The 22,225-nt window shown below is 47.5% G+C and overlaps 1 long non-coding RNA gene across 1 annotated transcript; it reads left to right on the top strand.

The window, feature by feature from the left end:
• Positions 1 to 1,991: 1,991 nt before the first annotated feature.
• Positions 1,992 to 21,431, top strand: LOC148137564 (uncharacterized). The gene is made up of 3 exons (XR_015754103.1): positions 1,992 to 2,204; positions 16,048 to 16,152; positions 20,648 to 21,431. It is a non-coding gene; the product is annotated as an uncharacterized LOC148137564 (long non-coding RNA).
• Positions 21,432 to 22,225: the final 794 nt, after the last annotated feature.

The following is a 22,225-nucleotide window of genomic DNA, read 5'->3' as shown; positions in this document are numbered from 1 at the left end:
CCATTCATACAGACACACACACTAACATGTGTGCACTCGCATACAACCTCATGCACACACAGAAACACGCAGGCACACATACATAAATGTACACACACACAGGCACAGACTCATAGACAGAGGCTTACATACACACATGCAACATGCACACCCACCGATGCACACTCACAGACACACGTACACACACACACAACATGCACACTGACACACACTCACAGACAATATACACATACACACTCACAGACACATATACACACACAATACAAACATAGACACTGTCTCTCTCTCTCACACACACACACACTCTCTCTCTGTCTCTCTCACACACACACAGACTTGCACACACACCATAAGCCAGACTAATTCCATAAACAAGAAGACATTTCTTTAATGAGCATTTTTATCCTGAAACAGGATGCAGGTGATGGCCAGGAAATTGAAGGCTGAGACTTATTTCCTAGTTTCTTCTGCTTTCTAATTTCCTGTTCAACATAGTTAAAAATCACACAACACCAGGTTATAGTCCAGCAGGTTTATTTGGAAGCACTAGCTTTCGGAGCGCTGCTCCTTCATCAGGTGATAGACTATCACCTGATGAAGGAGCGTCGCTCCGAAAGCTAGTGCTTCCAATTAAACCTGTTGGACTATAAGCTGGTGTTGTGTGATTTTTAACTTTTTCCATCCCAGTCCAACACCGGCATCACCAAATCATGACTGTTCAACATAAGCTTCCTGTCTGCATCCAAAGAATGTTCCACCTTTCCGCCTCCATAAATTTTTGTAACCTAAACAGTTCATTCAGAACATCTATTGCAATGTTTACCAGATCGCTTACCTGCCAATGTACTTATAATTGTGTGTCATGCTTCAAGTGATCTGAGCTAAGATGAAAAAAATTGCCAAAAAACTGCAGATGCTAGAAATCCGAAACAAAACCAGAAATTGTGGGGAAAACTCAGCAGGTCTGGCAGCATCTGTGGAAAGAAGTCAAAGTTCATGTTTCGAGTCCAGTGTCTCTTCATCAGAACTGATTGTATCTGGGAAAAGATTATTATTGATGTTAAAGAAGGGGTGGCGGGGGTGTAAATGATAGATGGGGGTGGAGCCCAGAGAGAGAGAGAAAAGCAGTTGGACAGACAAAGGGATAGGGAGAGGTCAGCCCAGGATAATGGAGCTGGAGATGTTTATACCCTCACGTCACACATTATACATCATACAGAGATGATACCCTTCAGGGGTATACTGACATACTGATCATGAGGCACAACACAACATTGATATAGAGCACAGAATGAGGCCATTTGTGCCATCAGGTCTATGATTATCTCCATGGGTTATCCAAGATGTCAATGAGGAAAACTCAACAACACATCCATCCCCGCAGAAAGGAACAGAAAATGTCGCTGTGCAGAGAAAAGCCTGCGACAGGGTTTGTCTGAGAATATTTTGCAGTGAGGAACAGATGGCAGATTAGTCACAGGATGCGTTTCTAGATATGTAGCATGTTCAGACAGTTTCGTCACAGTTTTGATGCTCTGACACTGACTCTGTTTGTGCAAGATTGGTTGCCGAGCCCAGTTAGGTCAACAAATTGCCACATCATTTAATATCAAGAGAGACATCTTGCTCACGTCAGAAGGTTAACAAATGTGGGTCATCCTCTCCCACTGCAACTGGGATACAGTGAATGGGTGCTGCAGAGATGCAACACAGACCCAAGTGATGCTGTGGCCATTTGCTCATTCCATTCTGTAAAGCTGCCTGGCTTTCTGCTTCATCCAGATTGGTCTGGGTTACCCCTGAAGAGAGACAGGCCACCGTCAGCTTCCAGGTGTGACCTCCTGTTTCAGATTTTACAGCCTTTGGACTTCTCAGGAGAGTGTACTCGAAGCGGTGAGGTAACATGAGGTATCTTGAGCTCAGGTCAAAGAGCCACTGGGCACCTCATTGAGATCATAAGCCCCTAATGTGCGTCTGTCTGTTTTAGGGGCACCTGGCTGTTTTAGGTGGTCACCTCATCCCCATCTGAAGGTCTAAACTCAGCACTGGACTGTCGTCATCTCACCGCCCAGAGGAACAAAGACCAGTAAAACTGGCAAATCGAACATACTGGCCCGACACATCTTGCGTACTTCAAAACAGAGGGATGTACATATGACCTGTACATCCAATTCCAAGTCACAGGAAGTTGACGTCATGGTGCAGTGAGTAAAATCTGGCATAAACGAGAGACCAGAATGGGAGGAGAACACAGAGAAAAGAGAGAATGAGGAAATCGAATGATATGAAAATAAGAAAGATGATTTTAAAACTGATGAGTTTCTTCAGCAAGGAACTCATGTTGATAAACGATAGAAGATTAGTGGAGGATAAATTTTTGATGAAAGCTTATAAACCGGAAGTAAATTTAGATGAATTATTTATTACAAACTAAAGTTATAAATGTGAGGAACGAACTTGAAGTGCATTGCAACAGTAAGGTCCAGAAATCCCACTCCATTCAATATAGCCAACTCCCTCCCATGCAACACTTAGAGGTTGATATTGATCTTTCGAACTGGTGGCCCTTTGTACATGAGGGAGGGGAGCTGGATGGACCGAAATGCTGACCACATTCTGCAATGAAAGTGGAGGTCAGAGGTCATGACTGTGGCGGGTCAACAGTTGAGGCCTCCAGGTTAACTGTGGCCCTTTTACGGTCACTCCCAGGAGAAAGCTCAGTCATCAGAACAATATACAGCACACAAGAATGACCAGCAGTGCCGGCTACAATTTTTAAAGATTGTTTACGGAATGTGGGTGTTGCTGGGGAGACCGGTGGTTGTCCCCCATACCTGTTGACCCAGACGCCACTAAAGAGTCAGACATGGGTCTGAAATTGGATATAGGCCAGTTAAGGATGATAGGAGAGCACAGCAATTCAGGCAGCATCCGAGGACAGGCAAAATCCGATTTTGCCTGTCCTCGGATTTTGCCTGTCCTCGGATGCTGCCTGAGTTGCTGTGCTCTTCCAGCACCACTGATCCAGAATCTGGTTTCCAGCATCTGCAGTCATTGTTTTTACCCAGTTAAGGATGATAGTCAAGAGTGTGGTGCTGGAAAAGCACAGCAGGTCAGGCAGCATCCGAGCAGGAAAATCGACATTTCAGGCAAAAGCCCTTCATTTTTCCTGCTCCTCGGATGCTGCCTGACCGGCTGTGCTTTTCCAGCACCACACTCTCGACTCTAATCTCCAGCATCTGCAGCACTCATTTTCCCCTCGGTAAGGATGTAGATTGCCTTCCCTGATGGCCTGAGATTTTACAAGAATGAACAAAGGTTACATTAGATCAGCTTTTAATTAAAGTTTTTTAAGAAATTAAATTCAACTTTCACCATCTGACATAGTGGAATTCAGACCAATGTCCCCAGATCTTTAGCCTTGGATTATTGATGAGTAGCAGTGACATTACCACAACATCACTGCCTTCTCCATCGCATATCACTACAATATGTATCGAGACCTCAGCCGCAATGATCCTGGATCAAGTGCAGACAATAGATAATGCAGGACTCAGATTAATAACCAAATGTAATTAAAACTGGAATATTAAATGAAAGCAGGTAGGAAGATAGAAGGAGAGAAGATGATTGTAAACATTAGGACGTAAGAACTAGGAAAGAGTTCACTGATTCAAGCTTTCCACTGTTCAACAAGATCATGTCTGATGTGTCCTTGGCTTCAATGACTTTTTCATGCCGGCTCTCCCACCTGGCTAATTGAGTTAAATCTGGGATCAGCCTCCTTTTCGTACCAACTTGTTCAGCAATCTTATTACATGCCTCAATAGTGGGTAGAGATTGAGAAGAAGCCTCCTGGCTCATAGGGAGGGACACTACCAGTGTTCTGCAAGGGCCTTCGTCAGACTCCTGTGCATCAGATGCTGGGGGCAAACCTTGAATGGACTTTTGTGGGTTAGTAGGGTTCCCCAGCCATCACCCACGGTGGCACAGTGGTTAGCACTGCTGCCTCACAGCGCCTGAGACCCAGGTTCAATTCCCGCCTCAGGCGACTGACTGTGTGGAGTTTGCACGTTCTCCCCGTGTCTGCGTGGGTTTCCTCCGGGTGCTCCGGTTTCTTCCCACAGTCCAAAGATGTACAGGTCAGGTGAATTGGCCATGCTAAATTGCCCGTAGTGTTAGGTAAGGGGTAAATGTAGGGGTATGGGTGGGTTTCGCTTCGGCGGGTCGGTGTGGACTTGTTGGGCCGAAGGGCCTGTTTCTACACTGTAATGTAATCTAATCTAAAAAAAAAATAATCTAATCTAACGGCAGGTGTCCAAAGAGCTGCCTGTTTCAAATGATTAATTCTGTTTGATATCAGAGCCTTTTGATGCCAATAGATGCCCAATGTTTATTTAGGATGGAACTGAACGGAAGTGCTCTGGACAGGGTGAAGGATGCAATGTGGATCCAGGAGTGATAAGACTTGAATTACTTGTGGAGGTGCCCAGAGGAGAAGTTCACTTCTTGGTGTGGCCCTAAAAAAGGAAAAGATCAAGGGCTGCAGCTAACCCTGGGGCCTCAACCATTGACCTTCCACAGTCATGACCTCTGACCTCTACTTTCATTGCAGAGTGTGGGGAGGATCTCGGTCCCTCCAGCTCATGTACAAAGGACCACCAGTTCGAAAGATCAATGCCAACCTCTAAGTGTTGCATGGGAGGGAGTTGGCTATATTGAATGGAGTGGAATTGAGTTTGGAATTAAACTTGTTAGAACACACCAAACCAAACCACATGCCTATCATTCCTGCAGCTGGCGTCTACGTTACTCCCCAAACACAATGAGTCTTCCTTTCCAGGTGGTGGATGAATTCCTGTTAGTTGCCTCACTGTGGGTAACTTGTCTGCCATGTGGTATTAACCAGACATTCAGGAAGTCTAACATGCCTTGACCATGGGCAGTGGTTACCAAATGCTTTCGCACTGTGATCCCATTTTAATGCTGTGATAGCAGAATGGTACCAGATTGGGGCAGGTGAGAGAGTTCACAGGGCAGCGTTTTTCTTATATGTTCACCGGATGTGGGTATCGCTGATGAGGTCAGCATTTATTGCCCATTCCTATTGGCCAGAGGGAGTTGAAGACCAGCCACATTGCTGTGGGCTGGAGTCATGTGTAGGGATAACAAGCAGGAGGCTGGAAGAACACAGCAAGCCAGGCAGCATCAGGAGGTGGAGAAGTCAACGTTTCAGGTATAACCCTTCTTCAGGATTGGGGGGTGGGGCTCGGAGGAGCTGCAGATAAAGGTTGGGAGGAAGGGTTATGGGTGGGTTGATGGGGCAGAATGGTAAGGTAGTGATGGGTGAACACAAGTGGTGGGTACGACCTGATTGGTCGAAGGGAGAGATGAATCTGTATGGTAGCTGGAAGGAAGGGTCAGTAGGTGGAAGGGAGGGGGAGGGGCTGGAGAGGGAGTTGGGGGATGGGTGGGAAAGTTATTTGAAATTGGAGAACTCAATGTTGAGTTCTCCGGGCTGTGGGCTGCCCAGGCAGAAGTTAAGGTATTGTTCCTCCAGTTTGTGGTCTGATTCACCATGGCAATGGAGGAGGCCGAGGATGGACATGACGGAGAGGGACTGGGAGGGGGAACTGAAAGGCGTGGTGACTGGGAGGTCAGGTTGGCCATGTAAAAAATTGGTTTGAAATTTCATCACCTGCCATGGAAGGATTTGAATCCATGCTCTTAGACGCTAGCCTCATGATCTCACCAGGACACCACTGCCTCTACAAACCCTAATAAATGGTTTTCACAAGAGCAAAGTTTGCCAGATGTATAATTTCAGCTGCCTGCTGTTTTGGAGGCTGTGTTGGAGACTGTGACCAGCCCTCGGCACTCAATCCTTGATGGCACATACTTTCGAGTTGATAAAGTGTTGAGCTGGAAAAAGCACAGCAGGTCAGGCAGCATCTGAGGAGCAGGGGATTCGACATTTTGGGCAGGACTGGGGAGGGAGAAGGGGACTGGGAAATAAATAAGTGGAGGGTGGGTGGGGCTGGGGGACAGGTAGGTGGATTGGCAATTGGTGGATGCAGGTGGGAGGTGATTGTGATAGGTCGGTGGGAAGGCTGGAGCAGATAGATGGGAAGGAAGGTGGACAGGTAGGTCAGGTCAAGGAGTCGGCCCTGAGCTGGAGGGTTGGATCTGGGATGGGCTGGGGGGAGGGAAGATTTGGAAACTGGTGAAATCAATGTTGAGGCCGTGTGGTTGTAGGTTCTTGAAGCGGGAGATGAAGTGTTCCTCCTCCAGTTTGCGTGTGGCCTTGATTTGGCAGTGGAGGAGGCCTAGCATGGACGTGTCATCAGGGGAAAGGGAGGGTGGTTGAAATGGTTGGCCACTGGACTGTGGGGTTGGTCGGTGCATATGGACCAGAGATGTTGCTTTGAACCAAGGCAGGAAGAGTCACACACATGTGACCAGGGGAGCTAAAACCAGGACAGTCCCAGCCTCTGCCTTACAGCCACCATTGCTGCTTTGGATCCTGTGGCCCTGACTGCTTGACCCATGACCCTAATGGACGTCATAACCCACAACCCTTGTTGTAGGAAAATGTCCCAAGATTCTCTTGGCGCGAGTGACACTATAGAATTCAGGGTTTACAGGTTGGTATCGTTGATAATAATAGATATCACTGATAAACCCATCCGAGCTGCTCAAATTCAACTCATTCACTCAAATAAATCGAGACCAAAAGTTGATATCAGTAATGAGGGCCATGGCAGTGCCAGATTGTTACATAAACTCATCTCATCAGTAATGCCCTTTGGAGAAGATAAATTTACTATCCATTATTCAGTCTGGCCTAACCCCAGACCCAAAGTACCTTCCCCCAGGCCCACCTCCCTTCCATTTTCTCTCAGCCCCCTTGGGCCACCTCCCATTCCTGATGAAGGGCTTATGCCCGAAACGTTGATTCTCCTGCTCCTCGGATGCTGCCTGACTGGCATTACACTTTTCAACTCTGACTCTCCAACATCTGCAGTCCTCACTTTCTCCCAAAGCAATATTTCTTTATTCATTTATCAATGGTTCAGCCAAGCACTTGGTGCACACCCCACTATCTCACGGTTCATGACAGATGAGTAATACATTCTGGCTCTGAATCTGATGGATGAGAGAATAAAGAATCATTTCCCATCGAGAGGTCAAGGTCCAAGAGTGGATCACACCAGAAGGGCTGGCCACACTTACTACAACACTCACAAGAGGTCATATCCTGAAGGCGAGGCAGAGTAACTCAATGAATTACCTTGTTAAACTGTTACAATCAATAAACTGCCTGTTCAATCATTATACAGAATTGCTGCCTCACAATTCCAGATGTAGGGTAAACATTCACCTTCAGTTGGCGAGATAAATTGTTTTACAATACTGCCTTCAACTTCCTTCAGTGAAACACAACAATTGTCACCACCACTAGTTTCATATTCCAGAAGCAGGCAGGTGTGGCTGGTTTAGTTTGGGATTATGGTCAGCATGAACTGATTGGATCAAAGGGTGTGTTTCTGTGTGTTTCCATGACTCTGTACAGATTTCGCTGGTGGGATTTGAACCCATGGACCCAGAGTATCAGCCAGACCCTCTGATTCTTATATAGGGGCTGGTTTGCACGAGCCTTTGCGTCTGGGTGGGTTTGTTGGTAATTTTCTGTTCTAAAATAAGAACCTGCATTTGTGTAGCACCTTTCTCACCCTGAGCATTATAACATATGAAATATGGCCATCAATTCACGCACATAAGCTTCCGCGAACAGACATAAATGAGGTAAATGCCAGATAATCTGTTACACTGATGTTGGTGAAGGGATATGTATTGGCCACAATATTGGGAAGAACTCCTGTGATCCATGTCTTCTCTGAAATGTGGCCCCTCTGACAGTGCAGCACCCCCTCAGTGTAGCACTGGCAGTGTCGGCCTAGCCTCCGTGGGTAACCCTCTGTGGCAGAGTTCTTCTGGCAAGTGATTGTTGTTGGAGTGTCTAACTGCGTAGGGCACAATCTCCCCCTCCCTGGAGGTGGCCAGGGATGTGGCAGGTAATTGGGGTGAATACGATATAACAAAGAACTGCAGATTCTGAAAATCTGAAACAGAAACGGAAATTACTGCAGAAACTCAGCAGGTCCGGCAGCACCTGTGGAGAGAAAAGCAGAGTTAATGTTTCGGGCCCAGTCACCATTCTTCAGAACTGCTTGTAGTTCAGAAAAGGTTGTTATTATGCTGAAGACTGTGGAGCTCGGGAGGGAAAGGAGTGAGGGGATGGGTGGAGACAGAGCCCAGATAGGGAGAATGACAGTTTGGCATACAAAGGGTGGGTTGGTATTAAGACAGGGAAGGAGAGAAACTGATAAATGGGGACCATGAGGGGGTGAGAATGGGTTGGCTGTGCTCGAAGCAGCCCAGAGCCTGGGGTGTGGGGTAGGTAAAGGACATGTGAGAAGGTGTTCAGGCCCAAATATTATTGAAGTCGATATTGAATCCTGAAGCGGGAGGGACCCCAAGTGGGAAATGAGATTTATCCAGCTTGCTCTGAGCTTCCCTGGAGCACTGCAGCAAGCCCGAGACAGAGATGTTGGCGAGGGAACAGGGTGGGGTGTTGAAGCTGCAGACAATTGGAAGATAATGGGGCAGGTTGACCCTGGAGAGATACTTGCTCCCCATTTCTTGTCACCTCAGCAATGAGGTGCTGGGGGAGGGTCCACTGAGGATCTGCTCATCTCACCAGTAATGAAGGCCTTTGAGCGGTCAAAAAGAGGCCTCCAATTATCCACTTGTTCCCGGCCCAATTATCCTCTTTCTTCGTCGGCATGAAAACTGCTTGGTTTCCCAAATGCTTGGGCTTTTCCATTTACCCCAATCTGGAGGGGGAGGGGATAGGGATGATCAAAGACACAAGCCCCTTGCCTCCTCTGACACAGACCCAACCTCACTCGATGAGTCCCAAAAGACCAAGAATTACTGCCTGTCCATGTACCCCCGAGGATCAGGATACCGCTCCCCCTCCCCCCCCCCCACCCCCAACTCCCCCATCCTGCCGAAGCAGGGCTTCAATGTCAAGGCCTGTGATTGGCTGAGAAGGTCAACAGCGCTGAAAATGTGTTGCTGGAAAAGCGCAGCAGGTCAGGCAGCATCCAAGGAACAGGAGAATCGACATTTCGGGCATAAGCCCTTCTTCAGGACTTTCCAGCAACACATTTTCAGCTCTGATCTCCAGCATCTGCAGTCCTCACTTTCTCCTGAGAAGGTCAGCAGTCTGTTTGTACCGAATGGATTAGACCTTGACTCAAAAAGGGATCATGCTGTAAGGTTGAGTGAAATAGGGGTTGATAGGAAGGGTGAGGGCAGTAACAAATTAAAAATACTATACATGAATGCACGAAGCATTAGACATAAGTTGGATGAGCTTGTGGCTCTTTTGGAAATTGGCAGATACGATATTGTGGGGATAACTGAGACGTGGCTTCAAGTGGACAGTGCCTGGGAAATGAATATTCAAGGATACACGTGCTATCGTAAGGACAGACTGACGGGCAGAGGGGGTGGGGTGGCCTTGTTGGTAAGGAAGGATATTCAGTCCCTTGTGCGGGGGGACCTAGAGTCAGGGGATGTAGAGTCAGCATGGATAGAGCTGAGAAATTCTAAGGGTAGAAAGACCCTCTTGGGAGTTATCTACAGGCCCCCAAACAGTAGTATGGATGTAGGGTGTAAGTTGAATAAGGAGCTGAAATTAGCCTGTCGCAAAGATGTTACTACAGTTGTTATGAGGGATTTCAATATGCAGGTAGACTGGGAAATCAGGATGGTTATTGGACCTCAAGAAAGAGACTTTGTGCAGTTCCTCCGAAATGGATTCTTAGAGCAGCTGGTGCTGGAGCCGACCAGGGAGAAGGCAATTCTGGATCTGGTATTGTGTAACGAACCAGAATTGATCAGGGACCTCGAAGTGAAGGAGCCATTAGGAGGTAGTGACCATAATACAATAAGCTTCAATCTGCAATTTGAAAGGGAGAGGGTACAGTCGGTAGTGACAGTACTTCTGTTGATTAAAGGGAACTATGGAGCTTTGAGGGAGGAGCTGGCCAAAGTTCAATGGTGCAATACTTTAGCAGGGATGACAGTGGAGGAACAATGGCAGATATTTCTGTGTATAATGCAGAAGATGCAGGATAAGTTCATTCCAAAAAGGAAGGAAAATCCTAGGAGGAGGCAGGGGTGGCCGTGGCTGACGAGGAAAGTTAAGAAACATATAAAGTTAAAAGAGAAAAAGTATAACATAGCAAAGATGAGTGGGAAAATGAACGACTGGGAAGCTTTTAAAGAACAACAGAGGATTACTAAGAAGGAAATATGCAGAGAAAAAATGAGGTACGAAGGTAAACTGGCCAAAAATATAAAGGAGGATAGTAAAAGCTTTTTTAGGTATGTGAAAGGCAAAAAATGGTTAAGACTAAAATTGGGCCCTTGAAGACAGAAACAGGGGAATATATTACGGGGAACAAAGAAATGGCAGAAGAATTGAATTGGTACTTCAGATCTGTGTTCACTGGGGAAGACACAAGCAATCTCCCTGAGGTAACAGTGGCTGAAGGACCTGAACTGAAGGGAATTTATATTTACCAGGAATTGGTGTTGGAGAGACTGTTAGGTCTGAAGGTTGATAAGTCCCCGGGGCCTGATGGTCTACATCCCAGGGTACTGAAGGAGGTGGCTCGAGAAATCGTGGATGTGTTGGTGATTATTATCCAGAGTTCGATAGGTTCGGGATCAGTTCCTGCGGATTGGAGGGTTGCTAATGTTGTACCACTTTTTAAGAAAGGTGGGAGAGAGAAAGCAGGAAATTATAGACCAGTTAGTCTGACCTCTGTGGTGGGAAAGATGCTGGAGTCTATTATAAAGGATGAAATTACGACACATCTGGATAGCAGTAACAGGATAGGTCAGAGTCAGCATGGATTTATGAAGGGGAAATCATGCTTGACTAATCTTCTGGAATTTTTTGAGGATGTAACTCTGAAGATGGACAAGGGAGATCCAGTGGATGTTGTGTACCTGGACTTTCAGAAAGCCTTTGATAAAGTCCCACCTAGGAGGTTAGTGAGCAAAGTTAGGGCGCATGGTATTGGGGGCAAAGCACTAACTTGAATTGAAAGTTGGTTGGCTGACAGGAAACAAAGAGGAGTGATAAACGGCTCCCTTTTCGAATGGCAGGCAGTGACCAGTGGGGTACCGCAGGGATCAGTACTGGGACCTCAGCTTTTTATAATATATATTAATGATATAGAAGATGGTATTAATAGTAACATTAGCAAATTTGCTGATGATACAAAGCTGGGTGGCAGGGTAAAATGTGAGGAGGATGTTAGGAGATTACAGGGTGACCTGGACAGGTTAGGTGAGTGGACAGATGCATGGCAGATGCAGTTTAATGTGGATAAATGTATGGTTATCCACTTTGGTGGCAAGAACAGGAAGGCAGATTACTACCTAAATGGAGTCAAATTAAGTAAAGGTGCAGTACAAAGAGATCTGGGTGTTCTTGTACACCAGTCAATGAAGGCAAGCATGCAGGTACAGCAGGTAGTGAAGAAAGCTAATAGCATGCTGGCCTTCATAACAAGAGGGATTGAGTATAGAAGCAAAGAGGTTCTTCTGCAGCTGTTCAGGGCCCTGGTGAGACCACACCTGGAATACTGTGTGCAGTTCTGGTCTCCAAATTTGAGGAAAGACATTCTGGCTATTGAGGGAGTGCAGCATAGGTTCACATGGTCAATTCCTGAAATGGCGGGACTATCTTATGTTGAAAGATTGGAGTGACTGGGCTTGTATACCCTTGAGTTTAGAAGACTGAGAGGGGATCTGATTGAGACGTATAAGATTATTAAAGGATTGGACACTCTGGCAGCAAGAAACATGTTTCCGCTGATGGGTGAGTGCCGAACCAGAGGACACAGCTTAAAAATAAGGGGTAGGCCATTTAGGACAGAGATGAGGAGAAACTTCTTCACCCAGAAAGTGGTGGCTGTGTGGAATGCTCTGCCCCAGAGGGCAGTGGAGGCCCAGTCTCTGGATTCATTTAAGAAAGAGTTGGATAGAGCTCTCAAAGATAGTGGAATCAAGGGTTATGGAGATAAGGCAGGAACAGAATACTGATTAAGGATGATCAGCCATGATCATATTGAATGGTGGTGCAGGCTCGAAGGGCAGAATGGCCTACTCCTGCACCTACTGTTTATTGTCAGTTGACTCAGCGAGCTTTCTCGGTGCGGGCGGGAAGGTGCCGGAATGTTCTATTGGCCTCTGCTTTGAAACGCTGCCACATACCGCGCCCCCCAACCCTGCATGTGGGATGTTTGTGAATTTATCTCAGGATGTGGGCACGGTTTCTAATACATTGATTCACTTGACGCTTTGCAATATTTTCCTGCAGCATAAACTGTGGTTTGCTGGCCTTTTGCAGCTTGCTGCTCAGAGTCAGGGGGTTATCGAGAGGACTCGATGAGTGGTCTGTCGGTGAGAGGCTACGCCCTCAAACCAGGGACCCGGGTTCAATTCCAGCCTCGGGCAACTGTCTGTGTGGAGTTTGCACATTCTCCCCGTGTCTGCGTGAGTTTCCTCCGGGTGCTCTGGTTTCCTCCCAAAGGTGTGCAGGTTAGGGTGGATTGACTAGATTAGATTAGATTAGATTACATTACATTACAGTGTGGAAACAGGCCCTTCGGCCCAACAAGTCCACACCGACCCGCCGAAGCGCAACCCACCCATACCCCTACATTTACCCCTTACCTAACACTACGGGCAATTTAGCACGGCCAATTCACCTGACCTGCACATCTTTGGACTGTGGGAGGAAACCAGCGCCGGGTCTCTGGCGCTGTGAGGCAACGGTGCTAACCACCGTGCCGCCCACGACTAGGCTAAATTGCCTGTAGTATTCAGGAATTAGTTCGAGGGAAATAGGTTTGGGTGGGTTACTCTTTGGAGGGTCGGTGTGGACTTGTTGGGCCGAAGGGCCTGTTACCTCTCTGTAGGGAATCTAGTCTAAACACAACAGCTGGTGAAATGAAAACTAAATAAAATTGTACTTTGGGCACCAAAATGTTAAACTTTCTTAATACTGATATTGAAGTTACCAGGTAAGGACCCCTCTGGGTCAAGACAAGTGAAGGAAATCTATCATCCTTACCTGGTCTGGCCCACACTTGACTCTAGGCCCACAGCAATGTAGAAAGGGCAGGAGTTGACTGATCTTTTTGATTGTTCCTTTTGACAGGTTTGTGGAGTTCTCACAGATTTGCCAGTTAGTCAGCTTATTCATCCCCACATTCATGTCTAATTTTAATAATTCCAAAGGGGACCTGACCTCTCCCAACGGGCCAGCTTACATCTCACATTAGTGCCTTGGAACATATACAAAGAATACCTTGAGTATCCACAAGGGTAGTCTGTCTATCCGAACAACAGACCCACAGCAATGTGGGTCACCCTCTGATTTGGTCAAGCAAGGTCTGCCCTGGTGTCAATCCAAGAGTGGAAAGGAGTGCAGGTGTGACGACACCATCCCTACCCCACACCTCTCCCTCCTCCCTGCACTGGTTACCAATGGCAACGCATCGTTGGCTTCTCAAGGGGCAATTAGAGATGGGCAATTAAATGCCAGCCTCGCCAGTGATGCCCCGCCTTCCAAGAATGAAACCTTCAGGGAACATGAAGACCCATCCCACTTTGTGGGGACCAGAGTCACAAACTCAGGTAGTTCTGCCCCCAGTTCCCCAACTAGTGCCCCACTGTATGATTGCTACTTCCATCCACAATTGGCTGGCAGGATCTCCCACAAGGGTGGCTTAAAGGCAAGAGGTGCGTTCATCTAGCGCCTTTCATCAACACTCGCCATCCTGATGTACTTCACAGTCAATAAAGTACAATTGGGCAATAATCAGCAGCAGAGATAATGGCATAGTGCTGTTTCCACGGCACTAGTCATTCAGGCTGGGGAATAAAAACAGAGAGAATCTGCTGGAGAAACTCAACATCTGTGGAGAGAGAAACACAGTTAATGCTTTGGGTCTGGTACGACGCTCCTTTAGATTGAAAATACATTAGAAAACGAAGTGTACAGGCAAACATCATTGCAGTTTGACCAGGACAGTTTGTATTCAGGGACACACCTACCCTACCCATCGACTGGAAAACCCTGCCTCAGACCGCTGGACCAGTTAGTCCTTCTTTCCCCATGTCGGGACAAATGTCCGGAATTGTGCAGGGTAGCTCCAGACTGAGAGTGCTTGTCTGGCTACACAGCTGGATTTTGGGTGCCAGAGATAATGGCCTGTTCCGGGACATCCCGGGTACAGCAAACATTGGGTAAGGTAGGCACTGATGGGGTCGGATAGGGAGTTCATGAGATGAGTTTGGGAAGATGTGGTGAGATGACTCAGAGACAGGAACACGCTGTCAGTCTTGATAAAAATAACTGTTCTGTTTATTCGTCTCTGCAACACAACAGTAACATGGGAGATGGAGTAGGCCATTTAGCTCTTCAAACCTGCTCGATTAGACCATATTTGACTGTCTCCTCAACATCACCTTCCTGCACTATCTCCACATCCCTTAGATCTCCAGAAACCGATTGATTTCTGACTTGAGCCAACCCAATGACTGAGCTTGGATAGCCCTCTCGGGTAGAGAATAGCAAAGATTCACCTCCCTCTGAATGAAGAAATCCCTCCTTATCTCGGACCAGAATGGCTGGCCTTTACCCTGAGATTAAACCTCCTAGTATTGTAAAGTCCCCCCTCACCATCTCCCCCACCCCAGCAAAGGGGAAAACCCTATCTACCTCCACCCAGTCATATCCTCTAAGTTGATTGGTTCCAATGAGAGCACCTCTCAGTCCTTGAAATTCCAGGGAAGACAGAGCCAGCTGCCTCAGTCTCACCTCACAAAGCAATATACCATCACAGCATCAGCCTGGTGGTCCTCCACTCCCTCTCTACAGCAAATACATCTTTCCTTAGATACAGTGATCAAAACTTGTCACAATACTCCAGGGGTGGACTCACCAAAGGGTCTACAAAGTAATAGAACAGTTCATAACAACATAAACAACCCCTCTCTTTACATCTGTCTCTAGCTTTAGTTCCATTGACCACTTACAAATTCTCTGATGGTCAAGTCAAAATCTATTGCTCTGATTGAGATAAACTCATTTCCAGAAGGTTCTGGATTCAGAACTGAGAAACCCAGGCTGACATTCCCAGTGCTATACCATTGGAAGTGCTGTCTTTTGGATAAATTATTAACCTGAGGCCCTTTCTCCTCCTCGTGAGAGATTGAGAGGTGTAGTGATTGTAATCAGGTCAGTCAGCTGGATATCATTGAGCATGAGTTCCCTGATTGGGGCTGTTAATCTGGTCCAATCAGGGATGCCGGGCTGATGGCTAAAAAGCAGAGCATCAGAGATACTGTTAACTGACTGAGTGAGGCAGCACTAAAGTCAATGACTGTTCATGTGTAAGTAAAAGGGACTTGGTGATGGGATACCACCCTCTGTGGAGTTATAGAGTCATACAGCACGGAAACAGACCTTTCAGTCCAACCAGTCCATGCTGACCATGTTGCCAAACTAAACTAGTCCCACCTGCCTGCACTTGGCCCATATCCCTCCAAACCTTTCCTATCCAAGTACCTATCCAAATGTCTTTTGAACATTGTCATTCCACATGCTATTCACCCTCTGTGTAAACGATTTGCCCCCCCCATGTCTTTTTAAAGTCTTGCTCCTTTCACCTTAAAAATGTGTCCCCCTAGTCTTGAAATCCCCCATCCTAGTCGACACCACTCATGATTTTATAAACCTCTCTGAGGTCACCTTTCGATCTCCTCCACTGCAGTGAAAAAAATCCCAGCCTATCTGCCTTTCTTTATAACTCAAATATTCCGGGCAACATACTGGTAAATCTCGACCGAACCCTCTCTTCTGGTCATCTAATGACATCTTTCTTACAACAGGGAGACAAAAACTGGACACAGTATCTGAGAAGAGACCTCACCAATGTCCTGTACAACCTCAACATGTCTCTTCAATTCACATACTCAAAGGACTGAGCAATGAAGGTAACGTGTGTTTAATGTCTTTTTAATTACGCCGTCTATATGTGATGCGAACCTCAAAGAGTTATGTACCTGAGCCCCTAGATTGCTCTGCCTTTCACATTGTGTTTTTCCCTGCTGCTCTCCTAAACAGATTTTATCCCTCACAGAAAGCAGTCATGTTTAGGAGCTTGCAGTGTGCATCAAGTGGCTGCTGCATTTCTTACTTCTATTTTTGACCAAATTGCGGGCTCGTGTTTCCTTTCTACGCTTCGCAGCGTTTGCTGCAGAAGCAGCAGAGCATTCATTCTGAAGAAGTTTGGCCTCTTTAATCGCAGTCATCAATAAACACTTCCTTCGGAGACACAGAGAGTTGAAGACATCTGTGTCCTGTTGACCCTCTGTGCCTGCCCAGAGTGCACTTTAGGGTGAGATTGTGTTGCTGAGTGTGCGAGGGTGTATGTGACTGAGACCAACTCGGAGATTGCTGCCGAAACTCAACAGGTCTGGCAGCATCACTGGGGAAAAAGCAGAGTTAACATTTAAGAAATGATGCAACTCTACTTCAGTATGGACAGCAGCAAGGGAAAACCTGGTATTTATGCTGAAGGCAGGGTTGGGGTAGGTAGGGCGTGTGGGTTGGGGGTGTGGTGAGCAGATAGGTGGAAACAGAGTCCACAGACAAAGGGGGAAGATAGGAAAGGATTATTGACAGGAAACCAGGTCAGAAGGGATGGTGAATAAGTTGCAGAAGAAATTGCAGAGGCCCTCGCAGAGACTTTTGCTTCATCTTTCGCCACTGGTGAAGTTCTGGAAGACTGGAGGGTGTCAAATGTTGTCCCATTGTTTAAGAAAGGTAGCAAAGACAAGCCAGGGAATGACAGGCCAGTGAGCCTGATGTCAGTGGGAGGCAAGTTGTTGGAGAGGAAACTGAGGGACAGGATCAACCAACAGTTGGATAGTCAAGGTCTGATTAGGGATAGTCAGCATGGATTTCTGCGCAGGAAATGGTTTAGAGTTTTTTGAAGAGGTAACCAAGGGGCGAAATGAGGGTAGGGCAGTGATGTAATCTTGATGGACTTTAGTTAGGCCTTTGACAAGGTCCCATATGCCAGGGCAAGTTAGGAGGTTGAGGTCGCATATGATCTGGGGAGGGCTAGCTAATTGGATTCAAAATTGACTCGATGGTAGGAAGCAGAGGGTGATGGTTGAAGGTTGTTTCTTGGACTGGAGACATGTGACAAGCAGTGTGCCACAAAGATCAGTGCTGGGACCTTTGTTGTTTGTTATTTCCATAAGTCATCTGGATGCGAATATACAAGGTATGATTAGTAAGTTTGCGGAAAGTAAATTGGTAGGTGTTATATCTTCAGCGGTTGCAGGGGAAGGTGCCGTGGGTGTGTAGGGAGAGGAGGAGGAGTGGACCAGGTTTCCTGGAGGGAACAATCGCTGTGGAAGGTTGACAAGGGAGGGTAGGGGAATATGTGTCTGGTGGTGATGTCCCACTGGAGATGGGCTAGTGATCCTCTGGATGTGGATGCTGGTGGGATGGTGGTGAAGGCAAGGAGTCCCTATCACTGTTGTGTCGGGGGGGGGGGGGGGGCGGAAGAGAGGGGTTGAGGGCTGAAGTGTGAGAGATGGGTTGGACGTGGCTGAGAGTCCTGACAAGCACAGTGCTGGGAAATCCTCAGCTGAGGAAGGTGGCAGACATGTTGGAAGCCCCCTTGTCAAATTTGGCGCCGTCAGAGCAGATGTGGGTGGAGACAGAGGAACGGGGAGAATGGAACAGAGTCTTTTACAGGAGGCAGGGTGTGAGGACAGCTGTGGGAGTCAGTGGGTTTGTACTGGACATTAGTGGCCAGCCTATCCCCAGAAATGGAAATAGAGATGTTGAGGAAGGGAAAGGAAGAGGAATCAGAAATTGACCAAGCGAAGGTAATTGCAGGGCGGAAACTCCAACATCTCTATTTCCTCCAGTGGATTCCACAAGGAGACACATATTCTGAAGAAAGATCACTGGATCCGAATCGTTAACTCTGCTCCCTTTCCAAAGATGCTGCCAGACCAGCTGTGTTTTTCCAGTAATTTCTATTTTTGTTTCACATATTCTCCTTCCCCTCCCTTGTCAGAAAGCTGGAAAAACAGTTGTGTTCCATAACTTTAGAGTCTAATTTTGTCTTTCCGTGTTTTTAAAGTCCCACACCATGGTCCTGTCATGACATTGATTGTTTTCAGCAGAGCCTACCCATTCCTTCCTACACTCAGTGCTCTGTTACTTATTCAGCTTCTCTTCTGACCTGGCCTATTATTAATAAGCCCTTATCTGCCAGGCCATTTCACATGTCTTTCTCTCTCGCTGGTCTCCATTTCCACCTGTCCACTCTGCACTCTCCCCCAACCTTCAACATAAATACCACTTCTCTCTAATGGTTATCAGTTCAGATGAAGAGTCACCGGACTCTGTTTCTCTCTCCTCAGTTGCTGCCAGACCTGCTGAATTTCTCCAGCAATTTCTATTTTTGTCTCAGACCTCCAGCATCCATAGTTCTTTGTTTTATATTATTGTGTGTGTGTCTGTGTGTGCGTGAGAGAGAGTGTGTGCGTGAGAGAGAGTGTGTGCGTGAGAGACAGTGTGTGTGCGTGTGGGAGGGACAGTGTGTGTGTGAGACAGTGTGTGCGTGCGTGTGTGTGTGTGTGAGAGACAGTGTGTGCACGCGCGTGTGAGAGACAGTGTGTGCATGTGTGTGAGAGTGAGGGATAATGTGTGTGCACGTCTGTGTGTGAGTGAGAGACAGTGTGTGCGTGCATGTGAGTGAGAGACAGTGTGTGCGTGCATGTGAGTGAGAGACAGTGTGTGCGTGCATGTGAGTGAGAGACAGTGTGTGCGTGCATGTGAGTGAGAGACAGTGTGTGCGTGCATGTGAGTGAGAGACAGTGTGTGTGCGTGCATGTGTGTGAGTGAGAGACAGTGTGTGTGCGCGCATGTGAGTGAGAGACAGTGTGTGTGCACGTGTGAGTGAGAGACAGTGTGTGTGCGCGCATGTGTGTGAGTGAGAGACAGTGTGTGCATGTGCATGTGTGTGAGTGAGTGACACTGTGTGCGCGCTTGCATGTGAGTGAGACTGTGTGCGCGTGTGTGTGAGTGAGAGACTGTGTGCGCGCGCATGTGTGTGAGAGACAGTATGTGTGTGCGCGCGCATGTGTGTGAGAGACAGTATGTGCGCGCACGTGTGTGAGTGAGAGACAGTGTGTGCGCGCGCATGTGTGTGAGAGACAGTATGTGCGTGCGCGTGTGTGAGTGAGAGACAGTATGTGCGTGCGCGTGTGTGAGTGAGAGACAGTATGTGCGTGCGCGTGTGTGAGTGAGAGACAGTATGTGCGTGCGCGTGTGTGAGTGAGAGACAGTATGTGCGTGCGCGTGTGTGAGTGAGAGACAGTGTGTGCGTGCGCGTGTGTGAGAGAGAGACAGTATGTGCGCGCGCATGTGTGTGAGAGACAGTGTGTGCGTGCGCGTGTGTGAGTGAGAGACAGTGTGTGCGTGCGCGTGTGTGAGTGAGAGACAGTGTGTGCGTGCGCGTGTGTGAGTGAGAGACAGTATGTGCGCGCACGTGTGTGAGTGAGAGACAGTATGTGCGCGCACGTGTGTGAGTGAGAGACAGTATGTGCGCGCACGTGTGTGAGTGAGAGACAGTATGTGCGCGCACGTGTGTGAGTGAGAGACAGTGTGTGTGTGATTGAGTGACAGTGTGTGCGCGCTTGCGTGTGAGTGAGAGACAGTGTGTGCGCACGCGCAATTCCATGATGGCCTACTTCACCCTGATCTCATTGACTGGAACTAGGTACCAATCAGGTCCTGTCTGGCTTTTAGCGCCCAGCACAATGAGCTCTGAAATGCACAAGGACAACTTCCTCCTCCCCTGTGTCCTCATCGTCCTCCTCAGAACATTGTTCCCACTTCCCCAGTTCCTCAACATCCAACACGTCGCCTCATTGCCTGCTGCAATTATGCTGCATCTTCGGCAGCCCAATCATCTGCTCCACTACAGCCCGGTCCAAGCATAGGCCCCGACTTTGTGAAGACAGTGCGCCAATTGGGTGACCAACACACCACATTAGAGGGGGAATGTCCACTGTGCTCTGGCTGCCTTCCGGTGAGGCTGGTATGTGTCCGGTGTCAGCGTCTGTGCATGTGGTACACTGCCTGTGGAGGGCACCCTGAGATGTTGCTGCCCAGTGTCCAAGATGGAGATCCAAAGGAGCAAGGGGCAAGCTGGAGTCACTAGGTACCCGCTCAGATTTCCACATCGGGAATCCCAGTGGCTGATAGGACAGGGAGCTGCGCATTGAGGTGAAGTAATAATGAGGGTGATAATGAATGTTAATCCCTATTAATAAGGCCCGTGCTGCTGGCTAGTGGGAATCTCATCTCAGAGTCTGAGACTCAGTTGGAAAATGCTACTTATTTACAGATCATGCTGTCAAGAAAGATCTCACTCAACTTCTTTCCTGATACTTCCAGATTTCTCGGCACAGCTCGTACTGTCCATGGCTTCGGAAGGCTCTAACCCTGGCTTCTGACTCATTGAGGAAACCAAATGTAGATGGCTTTGTGGGATACTTCCCTTTAGTCTGCAAGCATGAGCCGACCAGCTATGTAATCTTTGCATCATTTAAATGTTCCTGCTGTTCAACCTTTCGTAAACCTCCCCTTTTATTTCCCTTCCCACACTCGCTGCCTTGCTGTTGCTCAAGAGCCATGGCATTTTCATCTTTTCCCAGTTGCAGTGTTAACTCTGTTCCTCCCCCCAGTAATAGGCTGTCTGACGTGCTGAGTGCTTCGAGCAGTATCTGCTCCAGCAATTGTAGGACTTTGCTTAGAATAGGATCAAACTGCGTTTCTGTCTCTCACCTATGCTTTCATCTTCACCGTAGCAGTTCTATGATTCGATCGTTTTTAGTTGTGTCTGGTGTCTATCTTTGGAATAAAGCAGAAAACAACTCTTTCAAGTCAAAATATACAGAAAGGAAACCACAGGTGTATGTTACACAGAGACGATTAGGACTTTGTAGTTAGTCCACACACACAGTTTTTGTAAATAATTAAGATTGCATTACTCTGGGTTTTCCACCTGTAAAAGCTGCCATTCCAAGCAACAAGCTACAGAGAGATTCAGATAAAAGCTCAAGCTATGAGAAAATCAATATTTAATCAACTGGTGTTCATTACTAGTGAAGGAGCTGTGAGAAATAGCCTTTGATGTAATGGAAATACACACATTATCCGAAGCAACATTAAATCCTTGTGTAAACATCAGTTCTGGGAAAGTGCAACGCGCAGAATTTTTTTTAAGATTACTTACAGTGTGGAAACAGGCCCTTCGGCCCAACAGGTTCACACCGACCCTCCGAAGAGCAACCCACCCAGACCCATTCCCCTACACCTAACACTACAGGAAATTTAGCATGGCCACATCACCTCACCTGCACATTTTTGGACTGAGGGAGGAAACCCACACAGACACGGGGAGAATGTGCAAACTCCACACAGGCAGTTGCCTGAGGCGGGAATTGAACCCGGGTCTCTGGCGCTGTGAGACAGCAGTGCTAACCACTGTGCCACTATCCCGCCACAGTGAACATACAGCAATTGAGATAAAAATGTGCAATTTGATATGCTTTGTTTTTAAAGTCAAATTTATAATGCGATAAAGGAAATAAAGCAGGCTGCTGAAAATGTTGAAACTGACTGGGCATTAGCTGGAGTCACCTCTTGGCTCAGGCAGTGTCTGATATGGAACCAGGAGCCAAATGTCCCATCACATATTGGCTACAGCAAAAACAAGGCCATTCAGTCCAGCCTATCTCTGCCAACTCTCTGTGAGAGCAGCTCTGTAAGTCCCACCATCTCCTCATTCTCTGCAGCCCTGCAATTATTTCTCTCTTCGAGTGGGACAACATGGTGGCTCAGTGCTGTCTCACAGCGCCCAGGACCTGGGTTTGATTCCACCCTCGAGTGACTGTGTGGGGTTTGTACACTCGCCCTCAAAGCAGAGTGGAGTGTAATCACTGTCACATCTTCTGGTTCCCGTTGGGTGCA

The sequence above is a fragment of the Chiloscyllium plagiosum genome, unplaced genomic scaffold, assembly GCF_037043375.1.
Source record: "Chiloscyllium plagiosum isolate Xiang-an unplaced genomic scaffold, Cpla_swu_hap1 HiC_scaffold_42, whole genome shotgun sequence".
Lineage (NCBI taxonomy): Eukaryota > Metazoa > Chordata > Chondrichthyes > Orectolobiformes > Hemiscylliidae > Chiloscyllium > Chiloscyllium plagiosum.
Note: the sequence above shows the minus strand (reverse complement) of the source record. Positions and strands in the feature narration are given on the sequence as shown.